The following is a 9,834-nucleotide window of genomic DNA, read 5'->3' on the forward strand; positions in this document are numbered from 1 at the left end:
TGGATTAATAGACAAATGATAATAGCACTAGGTCATCAAACATCCTGGTAAATCTCCTCTGTACACAAGGGCCCTCTGATCCTCAGTGCTTTCCCAGGGTCCTACTGTTCAACATGCATTCCCTTGCTTCACTTGTCAAACAAGTGCATCATCTCATGGAACTGAAACCTATTTGCCACCGACCAGCCCGTCAATATCCTCACACATCTAAGGCTATCCTCCTCACTCTTTACCGTCTCAATGAATTTCTTTATTATCCACGAATATACTGACCAACCCTCCTCCATTCAAGTGTATTTCATTTATATATGCCACAAAAAGCAAGGGCCTCAATAATGATCCCTGCAGAACACTCTGGACATAGGTTTCCAGTCAAAAATTTCCCTCAACCATCAGCCATTGTTTCATGCCACTCAGTCTTGGATCCCATAGGCTCTTACCTTCGCCATCAGTCTCCCAGTCAGGACCTTTTCAAATGCTTTGTTGAAGTCCAAGTAGATTATGCTAAATCCATTGCACTTGTTTACATACCCAGTCATCCATTAGAAAAATTCAATCAAATTGGTCAGACACAACCTCCCCTTAACAAAAACCATGCTGACTGTTCTTAATTAATCCAGGCCTCTCCAAATGCAGATTAATTCCGTTCCTCAGAATTGCATCCAATAGTTTAGGTTTACTGACCTATAGTTTCCTGTAGTTTCATTGACACATGACACTTGTTTAATTCAATAAAAGAGAAAAACCTTCCTGTTGTTTCAATAAATTGATTAAAGTACAGGACAAGAGGGCTTCAGAATGAAAAGTTTAAAACAGTAAAATATTTCATTCTGTGTGATATCCAAGTTACTGTCTTAAAATCTCTCAGCAGATATATTCAAGAACAGATGGGAAAATTTCAGACTAGCCCCACATTTGGGGAATAATTGGTGAAAAACATAGGAAAATTTCAGCAGACTGCAACTCCAACCAAAAGCACAAACTGTTTATAAAATCCATGCGTTCCAGCTTTCAACATTTGGCAAAATGAGAAGCTATTTTCAGCATTCAAATTACATGTTGTACTATCTCATCGTGTCTCACAAATTTGATTAAATTTTTTGAGGAAGTTACCAAAAAGATTGGTGATGGCAGAGCAGTAGACGTTGCTCATTTGGATGTTAGTAAAGCCTTTGACAAGGTTCTATATAATAGACTAATTAGTAAAGTTAGGTCACATAGGATTCAGAGTGCACTTGCCAATTGGAAACATAATTGGCAACGGCAAGAGACAGATAGTGGTGGTGGAGGGTTGCTTTTTGGACCGGAGGCCTGTTACCAGCAGTGTTCCACAGGGATCAGTTCATGGTCCTCTTTTGTTTGTCATTTATATAAAGGATTTGGATGAGAATATGGAAGGCATGGTTAGTAAGTTTGCGGATGACACCAAAATTGGTGGTATAGTAGACAGTAAAGGTTTTCTAAGATTACAACGGGATCTTGATCAAATTAGCCTCGCCAAGGTTTAATTAAAAGAGGTAAACCATGGCAGGTGAATTCAAAGTCTTGGTTTGCTCCTCTTGCTCCATGTGGCAGGCCGGGGACAGTTCCAGTTCCCCAGGTCAGCACTTGTGTGTGTAAGAAGTGTCTCCAGCTACAATTCCTGGAAGCTTGAGTTTCAGAGCTGCAGTGGCAGCTGGGGACACTGTGGAGCATCCGCAAGGCAGAGAACACCATGGATAGCATGTATTGAAAGGTGATCTCATTGGTCTCACAGCAGGCTCAAACTCTGCAGGCAGGAATAGGTGGCCACTAGACAGAGCAAGAGAGATAAAAGCCAAAAGAGCTGCGGATGCTGTAAATCAGGAACAAAAACAGAAGTTGCTGGAAAAGCTCAGCAGCATCGGTGGGAAACAGAAATGAGAGTTAACGTTTCGGGTCCGGTGACCTTTCCTCAGAGCGAGAGAGATAGGCACTTAGTGCAGGAATTGCCAGTGGCCATTCCTCTGCAAAACAGACATACCGTTTTGGATTCTGTTGAGGGGAATGACCTTAGGGGAAAGCAGCAGCAGCAGCCAAACTCGTTGCACCATGGTTAATTCTGCTGCAGAGGGGAGGGGTAAAAAAGTATTCCAGGGCAATAGTTATAGGGGACTCAACTGTAAAAGGGAATAGACAGGCATTTCTGTGGCCGGAAATGAGACTCCAGGATGTTATGTTGCAACCCTGGTGCTAGGGTCAAAGATGTCTCGGAGCAGGTACAGGACATTCTGGTGGGGGAGAGTGAACAGCCAGTGGTCTTGGTACACATCAGTACAAAACGACATAGGTAAGAAAAAGGGATGAGATCCTAAAAGCAGAATACAGGAAGCTAGGAAGAAAGTTAAGAAATTGGACCTCAAAAGGTAGTGATCTCAGGATTACTACTGGTGCCACGTGCTAGTCAGAGTAGAAATGGCAGGATATTTCGGATGAATACATGGCTGAAAAGATGGTGTCGGGGGTGGGGTTCAGATTCCTGAGGCATTGGAACAGGTTCTGGGGGACGTGGAACCTGTACAAATTGAACGGGTTACACCTGGGCAGGACTGGGCTTGATGTCCTAGGGAGAATGTTTGAGAGAGCAGCTGCAGGGTGGGGGTTAAATTAATATGGCAGGGGGATGGGAACCTATGTAAGAAGTCAGAGGAGGAGGGAGCAAGAACAAAAACAAAAAAAGGTAGAAAAATGATTAAGTGAAAGGCAGAGAAACCAAGGACAATATTCAAACAGGGATATTGAGAAAAATAAGAGCGAGACAAATAATATTAAAAACACGAGCTTAAAGACTTTGTGCCTTAATGCACAGAGCATCAGCAATAAAGTGGATGATGTAAACAGGGTACAATATAATTGGGATTACGGAGACATGGCTGCAGGGTGAACAGGGATGAGAACTGAATGTCCCAATGTATTTAGTATTTAGGAAGGACGGGCAAACAGGAAAAGGTGGTGGAGTGGTATTGCTGGTTAAAAGGGAAATTAACACAATAGTAAGAAAGGATATTCGTTCTGACAATGTGGAGTCTGTATGGGTAGAGATGAGAAATAACAATGGGCAAAACAGATTAGTGGGTGTCACATATAAACACCCAAACTGCAGTAGTGATGTTGGGAATGGCATTAAACAGGAAATTAGAGATGCATGTGATAAGGGAATACATGATAAGGTGATCAAGGGTGTTTTAATGTGCACATAGATTAGGCAAATCAAATTAGCCACAATGCCATAGAGGAGGAATTCCTGGAGTGTATACAGGATGGTTTCCTTGACCAATATGTGGAGGAATCAATTAGAGAGCAGGCCTTCTTAAACTGGGTACTGTGTAAAGAGAAGGGAATCTAGCTGTGCGAGACTCGTTGGGGATGACTGACCATAACATGTAGAAATTTTCATCAAGATGGAGAGCGCGGTAGCTGATTCGGAGACTAGGATGCTGAATCTTAATAAAGGAAACTATGAAGATATGAGACATGAGTTGGCCTTGATAGATTGGGGAGAGTTACCTAAAGGGATGACAGTAGATAGGCAGTGGCAAACATTCAAGGAACACAGGAGGGAACTGCAACAACTGTTTATTCCTATCTGGTACAAAAGCAAAATGGGTAAGAGGGCCAATCCATGGCTTTCAAAGGAAATTAGAGATAGTATCCGATCTAAAGAAGAAGCATACATATTGGCCAAGAAAAATAATATATCTGAGGATTGGGGGCAGTTTAGAATTCAGCAAAGGAGGACCAAGGGATTCATTAAGAAGGGGAAAATACCGTACAAAAGTAAGCTTGCAGAGAACACAAAGACTGATACTAAGAGTTTCTATAGGTACGTGAAGAGAATGAGATTGGTGAAGACAAGTGTAGGTCCCCTACAGACAGAAATGGGGCAATGTATAATAGGGGACAAAGAAATACGTGAGGAACTGAATGTATACTTTGGTTCTGTCTTCACAAAACAGGACACAAATCAGATACCAGAAATGTTAGAGAATGCAAGATTTAGTGAGGGGGAACAATTGAGGCAGATCAATGTTAGTGGAAAATGCAGGGAAAATTGATGGGACTGAAGACAGATAAATCCCCAGGGTCTGATAATCTACATCCCAGAGTACTTGAGGAAGTGGCTCTAGAAATAGTAAATGCAGGGGTGGTCATCTTCCAGGATTCTGTGGACTCTGGTACACTTCCTGTGGATTGGAGGCTAGCTAATGTCACTCCAATATTCAAAAAGGGAGGCAGAGAAAAAAAAACAACACAGGGAATTATAGACCAGCAAGTCTAACATCGGTAGTGGGGAAAATTCTTGAATCCATTATCAAGGACTTTATAGCAGAGAATTTAGAAAGCAGTGGGAGGATCAGGCCGAGTCAGCATGGATTTATGAAGGGGAAATCATGTTTGACAAATCTGTTGGAAGTCTATGAAGGTGTACCTAATAGAGATGACAAAGGGGGAGCCAGTCGATCTGGTACATTTGGAACTTCAAAAAGTCTGTGTCAAAAAGTCCCACATAAGAGATTACTGTGCAAGATTAAAGCACATGGGATTGGAGGAAGTATACGGAGATGGATAGAAAACTGTTTGGCAGAGAGGAAACAACTTAGAAATTAATGGGTCCATTTCAAATTGGCAGGCATTAACTAGTGGGGTGCCACAGGGATCAGTGCTAGGACCCCAGCTATTCACAATATAGATTAATGATTTGGATGAGGGAACAAAACGTAACATCTCCAAGTTTGCAGATGATACCAAGTTGGGAGGGAGGGTGAAATGAGGATGCAGAGATTCTTCAGCATGATCTGGACAGGTTGGGCGAGTTGGCAAATCAATGGCAGATATAGTATAATTTGGATAAATGCAAGGTTATTCACTTTGGAAGCAAAAATAAGGCGGCATATTAGTACCTGAATGGCTGTAAATTGGGAGAGGGGAACGTGCAGCAGGACCTGGGTGTCCTTTTGCACCAGTTGTGAAAGTAAGCATGCAGGTGCAGCAGGCGGTAAAGAAGGCAAATGGTATGTTGGCCTTTATTGCAAGAGGTTGAGTACAGCAGCAGGGATGTGCAGTTACACAGGGCCTTGGTCAGGCCATGCCTAGAATATTGTATGCAGTTTTGATCTCCTTGAGAGCAAGAGCATCCTTCCTCTGGAAAGGGAGTGCAGTGAAGGTTTAGCAGGCGGATTTCGGGGATGGCGGGACTGACACAGGAGGAGAGATTGACAAGATTAAGAATATTTTCCGCAGGAGTTCATACAAATGTGTGGGGGGCAGGGGGTGGGGTGGTGGTTAGTCTCAGTTGTAAAATTCTAACAGGACTACACAGGATAGATGCAGGGAGGATGTTTCCGATGGTGGGCGTCTCCAGAACCAGGGGTCACAGCCTGAGGATTCGGGGTAGACCTTTTAGGATGGAAATGAGGAGACATTTTTTCACCCAAAAAAAGCGTGGTGAGCCTGTGGGATTCATTACCTCAGGAAGTAGTTGATGCCAAAACATTGAATGTATTCAAGAGGTGGCTAGATATAGCCCTACAGGCGAACTGGATCAAGGGTTATGGGGAGAAAGCAGGATTAGGCTATTGAGTTGGATGATCAGCCATGATCATGCTGAATGGCGGTGTTAGCTCAAAAGGGTCGAATAGCCTCCTCCTGCTCTTATCTTTTGTAGCAGATGAAGTTCAATCTGGATAAATGCAAGGTATTGCATTTCAGTACAACAAAGAAGGGTAGGGTCTATACAATTAATGGTAGTGCCCTGGGCAGAATTGTAGAGCAGAGGGACCCAAGGGTACAGGTACATAATTCTTTCAAGTTTGCATCAGTTATAGACAGGATGGTTAAGGCGGCATCTGGCATGCTTGCCTTTATTGCTCAGTCCTTTGAGTATAGGAGTTGGGGCATTATGTGGAGGTTGTACATGACATAGGTGAGGCCTCTTCTGGAATATTGTGTCCAGTTCTGGTCACCCAGTTATAGGAAGGATATTATCAAGCTGGAGAGGGTTCAGAAGAGATTTACCAGGATGCTGCCATGTATGGAAGGTTTGAGTTATAAGAAAAGGCTGGGACTTTTTCCACTGGAGCATAGGAGGTTGAGTGGTGACCTGATAGAAGTTTATAAAATAATGAAAAGGTATAGTTAGAGTTGATGGTAGTTGTCTTTTCCCTAGGATGAGGAATTTCAAGACTAGGGAGCACATTTTAAAGGTGAGAGGAGAGAGATTTAAAAAAGACACAAGATGAAATTTTTGAATGAACTTCCTGAAGAAGTAGTGGATGCAGATAAAATTACAACGTTTAAAAGACAATTGGATAGATATACAAATAGGAAAGGTTTGGAGGGATTTGGGCCAGGAGCAGGCAGTGGGACTAGTTTAGTTGCGATTATGTTCAGCATGAACTGGTTGGACCAAAGGGTTTGTTTCCATGATGTATGACTCTATGATTATCTCTATAAATATTCTGTGTTACTTTTCGCAAGTGATTATTTTCCAACAAGTTCAAGTTCAAATTTGTTGGCTTGAAGGTAGAAAATAAAAGGTGGTGATAGATGGTTGCTTTCTGGACTAGAGGCTTGTAACCAGCGATGTGCCACAAAGATTCATGCTGGGTCCATTGTTTTGCTTCATTTACATAAACCACTTGGATATGAATATAGGAGGCATTGTTAGTGAGCTTGCAGATGACAGCAAAATAGATGGTTTCATGGACAGTGAAGATGATTATCTCAGTGTACAATGGGACGTTGGTCAGATGGGCTAATGGACTGAGGAGTGGCAGATGAAGTTTAATTTAAGTAACTGAGGTGTTGCATTTTGCTAACGTAAACCAGAGGACTTTTACAGTTAATGGTAGGACCCTGGGGAGTGTTGCTGAACAAAGGGATCCAAGGGATAGCTCCTTGAAAGTGAAGTCATTGGTAGACAGGGTAAAGGTGGTGTTTGGCACACTTGCCTTCATTGGTCAGAATGTTGAGTATGAAGTTGGGATGTCATATTGCAGCTATATAGCTATATATCCTGTCAAGGAGATTGGTGAGGTCACTTTTATTACACCGCGTACATTTCTGGTCACCATTCTATAAGAAAGATGTTGTTTAACTTGAGAGGGTACAGAAAAGATTTACAAGGATGCTGCCTGGACTGGAGAATTTGAGTTATAGGGAGAGGCTGAATAGGCTGGGGATTTTTTCCCCCTGGAGCATTAGAGCCTGTTATAAAAACTGATAACAGGTTTTATCAGTTATAAAACCTGATAAGAGTTTTATAAAATCATGAGGTGCATGGATAGGATGAATAGCCAAGGTATTTTCCCCAGGGTAGGGGAGTCCAAAACTAGAAGGTTTAAGATGAGAGGGGAAGGATTTAAAAAGGACTTGAGGGTAACTTTTTCATGCAGAGGGTGGTGCATGTATGGAATGAGCTGCCAGAGAAAGTGGTGGAGGTGGGTACAATTACAACATTAAAAAGGGACCATGATGGGTATATGACTAAGAGGCGTTTAGAGGGAGATAGGCCAAAAACTGGCAAATGGGACTGGATCAGATTGGAATGTGGATGAGTTGGACCAAAGGATCTGTTTCCGTGCTCCTTGACTCTATGGATCTAAGTCATCAATTTGTTTTTCTTTAAAACTTCTCCATTCAATATCCTAACATCGCAGAATGCATCCAAACCAAGTTTGGACGAGAAGAGAATGGAATTAAGATAATGAGGGATAATTTTATTTTATTCAAATTCTGTGCCCCATTCATGTCATACATTTTGGCCTCATCTTTTATCCTTGAAATGGCAAAACTTGGGAAATGGCAATCTAGGAAACACAAAAGTAGAGCAGGTTAGAATGCTGGAATTCCTCTGTACTGTATAAGCTTTTGTAGATTATCTTCACTATATTAAAATAATCGACTAATAAGCAGACATTCCTCAATCAATTCCTGTAATCGTTTCAGTCCTTCAAAAATAAGGGTATTTACCAAAAAAAGGAAAGACAGGGAAGAAAACTAGACCCTGAAAAACACTCAAATCCAAATAATGACATTTTTGTTAACAAGCCAGAGCCTGCAGGTAAAGGTAAACTCCAGGATAATCTACAATGACAGTGCAGGCATCAGCTTTGTGCCTGTAATGGACACTTAAAATGGAGAGTGTTCTAAGTTAGTTAACTTAAAAAAACTTGAACTTTTACAGCATAATCTGCTATTATCAGTGTGTTATTTGATTCTATTAGATATAATACATAACAAAACAATTGTAATTTTGCTTTCAATAAGCAATGTCTAGTGTGCAAAAGGTTGTTGGACCATTCAGACAATACTTGTGTCAAACCGCTGTTGGCCTTGTTCCATACCTAAGCATGCAAAGATTGTTTTTAATGCTTAAGAAAATATAATTGGTGGCACAGTGGTTAGTAGTGCTGCCTCAGTGCCAAGGACCCGGGTTCAGTTCCACTTCGGGCAACTGTGTGGAGTCAGCACATTCTCCCAGTGTCTGTGCAGGATTTCCCCATGGTGCTCCAGTTTCCTCCCACAGTCCAATGATGTGCAGGTTAGGTGGATTAGCCATGGGAAATGCAGGGTTACTGGTAGGAGGGTGGGTGTGGGTGGGATGCTCTGAGGGTCGGTGTGGAATTGTTGGGCTGAATGGTCTGTTTCCACACTGTAGGGATTCTATGATTCTATAATCATAACAATACTAAGAAACAGCCTAAGCCTTTTTAGGGCAAATCAAGATCTTTTTCTTTTAAAAAAAAAAGACGTGTTGAGAGATTTACACACATCATATCAGAGACTTCAGTGCAATACATTCAGCATATGTGAGAATCCTTACACTTGGATTGTTTATTTGGATTTTATTAAAGTGTTTGACAAAGTTCCACATGGTAGACTCATTAGTAAAGTTAGGTCACATGGGATTCAGGATGAGCTTCCCAATTGGACACATAATTGGCTTCACAGCAGGAGACAGAGTAATGGTAGAGGGTTGCTTTTTGTATTGGAGGCCTGTGACCAGTGGTGTTCCACAGGGATTGGTTCTGGGTCCTCTTGTTTGTCATTTATATAAATGATTTGGATGAGAATGTACAAGGCACAGTTAGGAAGTTTGCGGATGACACCAAAATAGTGAGTGAAGAAGATTTTCTAAGATTATAAAAGGGATCGTTATGAAATGAGTCAATGGCCTGAAAAATGGAAGATAGAGTCCAATCTGGATAAATGTGAGATATTGCATTTGGTACAACAAAGGAGGATAGCGCTTATGCAATTAATGGCTGAGCCTTGGGTAGTGTTGTAGAACAGAGGCACCTAAGAGTGCAGGTAAATAATTCTTTGAAGTTTGCGTCACATATAGACAGAGTGGTTAAAAAGGCAATTAGCACGCTTGCCTTCACTGCTCACTTCTGCGAGTACAGAAACTGGGAAGTCATGTTGAGGTTGTACAGGACACTGGTGAAGCCTCTTCTGAAATACTGTGTCCAATTCTGGTCGCCCATTTATAGGAAGGATATTATTAAACTGGAAGGGGTTCAGAAGAGATTTACCAGGATGTTGCCGGATATGGAAGTTGAGTTATAAAGAAAGGCTGCATTTTTCCACTAGAGTGTAGGAGATTGAGGGGCGACCTGATAGAAGTTTATAAAATAATGAGAGGTATAGATAGAGAATTAATGGTAGTTGTCTTTTTCCTAGGATGGGGGATTTCAAGACAAGGGGACACATTTTTAAAAGGTGAGAGGAGACAGATTTAAGAAAGACATGAGAAGCAAATTTTTTCCCACAGTGGGTGGTTGCATGTGGAATGAACTTCCTGGGGAAGTGGTG

The 9,834-nt window shown here is 41.7% G+C and overlaps 1 protein-coding gene across 12 annotated transcripts in view; it reads right to left on the reverse strand.

Annotated features, from left to right (window-relative positions):
* The window catches only part of LOC109929848 (proton-coupled amino acid transporter 4), a 224,773-nt gene that overhangs the window by 177,328 nt on the left and 37,611 nt on the right, over positions 1-9,834 (reverse strand). The gene's annotated exons all lie outside the window — the stretch shown is intronic.

This window comes from Rhincodon typus, chromosome 6 (genome assembly GCF_021869965.1).
Source record: "Rhincodon typus isolate 14 chromosome 6, sRhiTyp1.1, whole genome shotgun sequence".
Classification (NCBI taxonomy): domain Eukaryota; kingdom Metazoa; phylum Chordata; class Chondrichthyes; order Orectolobiformes; family Rhincodontidae; genus Rhincodon; species Rhincodon typus.